This window comes from Salmo salar, chromosome ssa14 (assembly GCF_905237065.1).
Source record: "Salmo salar chromosome ssa14, Ssal_v3.1, whole genome shotgun sequence".
In the NCBI taxonomy this organism is placed as follows: domain Eukaryota; kingdom Metazoa; phylum Chordata; class Actinopteri; order Salmoniformes; family Salmonidae; genus Salmo; species Salmo salar.
Window position 1 is genome coordinate 12079283 of NC_059455.1, and position 6000 is coordinate 12085282.

Genomic DNA, 6000 nt, shown 5'->3' on the forward strand with positions numbered 1-6000 from the left:
CAAACAGAAAAGGAAAAAGGGATCGGTGGCAGCTAGTAGGCCGGTGACGCTGAGCGCCGAGCGCCACCCGAACAGGGAGAGGAGCCACCCTCGGTAGGAGTCGTGACACACAGTGTATTTGGAAAGTATTTAGACCCCTTCACTTTTTCCACATTTTGTTACATTACATTCTTATTCTAAAATGGATTAAATAGTTTTTCCCCTCATCAATATACACACACAATACCCCATAATGACAAAGATAAAACAGTTTTTTATAAATGTTTGCAAATGAATAAAAAATAAAAAACTGAAATATTACATAAATATTCAGACTCTTTACTCAGTACATTGTTGAAGCACCTATGGCAGCGATTACAGGCTCAAGTCTTTTTGGGTATGACGCTACAAGCTTGGCAAACCTGTATTTGGAGAGTTTCTCCCATTCTTCTCTGCAGATCCTCTCAAGCACTGTCAGGTTGGAATGGGAGCGTCACTGCATAGCTATTTTCAGGTCTCTCCAGAGATGTTCGATCGGGTTCAAGTCTGGGTTCTGGGCTCAAGGACATTCAGAGACTTGTCCGAAACCACTCCTGCATTGTCTTAGCTGTGTGCTTAGGGTCATTGTCCTGTTGGAAGGTGAACCTTCGCCCTAGTCTGAGGTTCTAAGCGCTCTGGAGCAGGTTTTTAATCGAGGATCTCTCTGTACTTTGCTCCGTTCATCTTTCCCTCAATCCTGACTAGTCTCCCAGTCCCTGCCCCTGAAAAATATCCCCACAGCATAATGCTGCAGCCACCACGCTTCACTGTAGGGATAGTGCCAGGTTTCTTCCAGATGTGACGCTTGGCATTCAGGCCTAAGTGTTCAATCTTGGTTTCATCAGACCAAATAATCTTGTTTCTCATGGTCAGAGTCTTTTAGGTGCCTCTTGGCAAACTCAAAGCGGGCTGTCATGTGCCTTTTACTGAGGAGTTGCTTCCGTCTGGCCACTCTACCATGAAGGCCTGATTGGTGAAGTACTGCAGAGATGGTTGTCCTTCTGGAAAGTTCTCCCATCTCCACAGAGGAACTCTGGAGCTCTGTCAGAGTGACCATCAGGTTCTTGGTCACTTTCCTGAGCAAGGCCCTTCTCCCCCGATTGCTCAGTTTGGTGACTGCAGGAATGTTCAACAGAGCTGTTGCCAGAGAATTCAATGTTAATTTCTCTACCATAAGCCACCTCATTGTAGTTTTAGAGAATTTGGCAGTACAATTCCAGACCATGTGTATGGCGTCGTGTGGGCGAGCTGTTTGCTGATGTCAACGTTGTGAACAGATTGCCCCATGGTGGCGGTGGGGTTATGGTATGTGCAGGCACAAACTAAAGACAATGAACACAATTGCATTTTATCGATGCTAATTTGAATGCACAGAAATACCATGACGAGTACTTGAGGCCCATTTCTTTACACCACTGCAGATACCTTAAAGTACTTATGTAAAAATACTTGAAAGTACTACTTTAGTAGTTTTGGGGGGTATATGTACAGTACTTTACTATTTACACTTTTACTTTACTTCACTACATTCCTAAAGAAAATGCTGTACTTTTTACTCCATACGTTTTCCCTTACACCCAAATGTACTCATTACATTTTGAATGCTTAGCAGGACAGGAAAATGATGTAATTCACATACATATCAAGAGAACATCTCTGATCATCCCTACTGCCTCTGATCTGGCAGACTCACTAACACGTGCTTAGTGACTATCTGTAAATTAAACTAACAAGAAAATGGTGCTGTCTGGTGTGCAATAAGGAATTTTAAATGATTTATACTTTTACTTTCGATGCTTAAATATATTTTAGCAATTACATTTACTTTTGATACTTAAGTATATTTCAAAACTAATTATTTTAGGCATTGAATCAAACTTTATTTGTCACATGCGCCGAATACAACAAGTGTAGACCTTACCGTGAAATTCTTACTTACAAGCCCTTAACCAACAGTGCAGTTCAAGAAAGAGTTAAGAAAATATTTACCAAATAAACGGGAGTAAATAATAATAAAAAGTAACACAATAAAATAACAATAATGAGGCTATATACAGGGGGTACCGGTACCGAGTCAATGTGCGGGGGTACAGGTTAGTCGAGGTAATTTGTACATGTAGGTAGGGGTGAAGTGACTATGCATAGATAATAAACAGTGAGTAGCAGCAGGGTAAAAAAAAACGAATGGGGGGGTGTCAATGTAAATTGTCTGGTGGTCATTTGATTAATTGTTCAGCAATCTTATGGCTTGGGGGTAGAAGCTTTTAAGGAGCCTTTTGGTCCTAGACTTGGCCCTCCGGTACCGCTGCCGTACGGTAGCAGAGAAAACAGTCTCTGACTGGAGTCTCTGACAATTTTTGGGACTTTCCTCTGACACCGCCTAGTATGTAGGTCCTGGATGGCAGGAAGCTTGGCCCCAGTGATGTACTGGGCCATATGCACTACCCTCTGTACTGCCTTACGGTCAGATGCCGAGCAGTTGCCATACCAGGCGGTGATGCAACCGGTCAGGATGCTCTTGATACTGCAGCTGTAGAACATTTTTGAGGACCTGGGGACCCATGCCAAATCTTTTCAGTCTCCCGAGGGGGGAAAAGGTGTTGTCGTGCCCTCTTCACGACTGTCTTTGTGTGTTTTGACCATGATAGTTTGTTGGTGAAGTGGACACCAAGGAACTTGAAACTCTCGACCCGCTCCACTACAGCCCGTCGACGTTAATGAGGGCCTGTTCGGCCTGCCTTTTCCTGTAGTCCACGATCTGCTCCTTTGTCTTGCTCACATTGATGGAGAGGTTGTTATCCTGGCACCACACTGACAGGTCTCTGACCTCCCTATAAGCTGTCTCATTGTTGTCGGTGATCAGGCCTACCACTGTTGTGTCGTCAGCAGGAGGGGACTAAGTACACACCCCTGAGGGGCCCCAGTGTTGAGAATCAGCGTGGCAGACATGTTGTTGCCTACCCTTACCACCTGGGGGTGGCCCGTCAGGAAGTCCTAGATCCAGTTGCAGAGGGGGGTGTTTAGTCCCAGGGTCCTTAGCTTAGTGATGAGCTTCGTGGGCAATATGGTTTGGAATGCTGAGCTGTAGTCAATGAACAGCATTCTCACATCGGTGTTCCTTTTGTCCAGGTAGGAAAGGGCAGTGTGGAGTGTGATTGAATTTGCGTCATATGTGGATCTGTTGGGGCGGTATGCGAATTGGAGTGGGTCTAGGGTATCTGGGAGGATGTTGTTGATGTGAGCAATGACCAGCCTTTTAAAGCACTTCATGGCTACCGACATGAGTGCTACAGGGCGGTAATCATTTAGGCAGGTTACCTTCGCTTCCTTGGGCACAGTGGTCTGCTTGAAACATGTAGGTATTACAGACTCGGTCAGGGAGAGGTTGAAAAATGTCAGGGAAGACACGTGCCAGTTGGTCCGCGCATGCTTTGAGTACACGTCCTGGTAATCCGTCTGGCCCTACAGGCCCTACAGTCATCCAGAACAGCTGGTGCTCTCATGCATGCTTCAGTGTTGCTTGCCTTGAAGCGAGCATAAAAGGCATTTAGTTCGTCTGGTAGGCTCGCGTCACTGGGCAGCTCGTGTCTGGATTTCCCTTTGTGATCCGTAATAGTTTTCAAGCCCTGCCACATCCGACAATAGAATGTAGAATGGCGCCGGAGAGGATGGTTGACGTTTTATGTGCTCCTAACCAACTTTGCTATTTTCTTAGTTTTTTTGCGTTGTTTGTAACTTCTTTTTTTACTTATTTTGTACATAATGTTGCTGCTACTGTCTCATATGACCGAAAATAACTTCTGGACATCAGAACAGCAATTACTCACCTAGGACTGGAAGAAGCTTTTTCCTTCGCGATGAGTCCGATGCGAAGGATATACTGCTTTCTCGTGAACAGGCCCAAATCCCTGCCATTTGCGTGAAGAAAAGACGGAGAAAAAGAGGGCGGAGGTCAGGCTGCCTTCTGAGAATTCGTAGGCAAGAGTGTAAACTCCCACTGCCATCCGTTCAATTGGCCAACGTGCAATCATTGGAAAATAAAATCGATGGCCTACAATCAAGATTATCCTACCAACGGGACATTAAAAACTGTAATATTTTATGTTTCACCGAGTCGCGGCTGAACAATGACACGGATAATTTAGAGCTTTTATAGGGATTTTCCATGCACCGGCAGGACAGAGAAGCTACCTCTGGTAAGACGAGGGGTGGGGGTGTGTGTCTATTTGTCAATAACAGCTGGTGCGCGATTTCTAATATTAAAGTAGTCTCAAGGTATTGCTCGCCTGAGGTAGAGTACCTTATAATAAGCTGTAGAACACACTATCTACCAAGAGAGTTCTCATCTATATTATTCGTAGCCGTCTATTTACCACCACAAACCGATGCTAGCACTAAGACAGCACTCAACCAACTCTATAAGGCTATAAGCAAATGAGAACATGTTCATCCAGAAGTGGCTCTCCTGGTGGCCGGGGAGTTTAATGCAGGCAAACTAAAATCTGTTTACCTCATTTCTACCAGCATGTCACATGTGCAACCAGAAGAAAAAAACTCCAGACCACCTTTACTCCACACACAGAGATGCATACAAAGCTCTCTCCCGCCCTCCATTTGGCAAATCTGGCCATAATTCTATCCTCCTGATTCCTGCTTACAAGCAAAAACTAAAGCAGGAAGTACCAGTGACTCGCTCAATACGGAAGTGGTCAGATGACGCGGATGCTACGCTACAGGACTGTTTTGCTAGCACAGACTGGAATATGTTCTGGGATTCATCCAATGGCATTGAGGAGTATATCACCTCAGTCATCGGCTTCATCAATAAGTGCATCTACTTTAACTCAAATATGATTTTACTGGGTGACTTTTACTTTTACTTGAGTCATTTTCTATTAAGGTATCTTTACTTTTACTCAAGTATGACAGTTGGGTACTTTTTCCACCACTGGGTACCTGTGACCAACATATGCATATCTGTATTCCCAGTCATGTGAAATCCATAGATTAGGGCATAATGAATGTATTCCATTTGACTCATTTCCTCCTATGTTCTGAAACTCAGTAAAATCTTTGAAATTGTTGCATGTTGAGTTTATATTTTAGTTCAGTATATACTGAACAAACAAAAAAAGTATGTGGACACCTGCTCGTCAAACATCTCATTTTAAAATCATGGCTATTAATATGGAGTTGGTCCTCGTTTTACTGCTATAACAGTCTCCACTCTTCTGTGAAGGCTTTCCAATAGATGTTGGAACATTGCTGCAGGGACTTGATTCTATTCAGCCACAAGAGCATTAGTGAGGTCGGGCACTGATGTTGGGCGATTATGAATGGCTCGCAGTATGCCTTCCAATTCATACCAAAGGTGTTCGATGGGGTTGAGGTCAGGGCTCTGTGCATGCCAGTCAAGTTCTTCCACACCGATCTCGACAAACCATTTCTGAATGGATCTTTGTCATGCTGAAACAGGAAAGGGCCTTCCCCAAACTGTTGCCAGAAAGTTGTAGAATTGTCTAGATTGTCATTGTATGTTGTAGCGTTTAGATTTCCCTTCATTGGAAATAAGTGACCTAGCCCAGACCATGAAAAACAGCTCCAGACCATTATTCCTCCTCCACCAAACTTTACAGTTGGCACTTTATTCGGGCATGTAGCGTTTTCTTGGCTTCCGCCAAACCCAGATTTGTCTGTCGGGATTGCCAGATGGTGAAGCGGGATTCATCACTCCAGAGAACGTGTTTCCACTGCTCCAGAGTCCAATGGAATTCGGTATTGAGTGTTGCAACGTGTTAAAAACATCCTGACATGGTCTTAGCTGACATCCTGATAACTTGGACAATACTGGGAAATACACAAAGGTCCCCCAGACAACATTAGCTTGGGACTATCATGTGAAATGAAAGTCCTGAGAACGTACTATAAAAGTCTTGACATGGTCCTCAGTAATGTCCTGGTAACTTACTGCACATTTTCAGG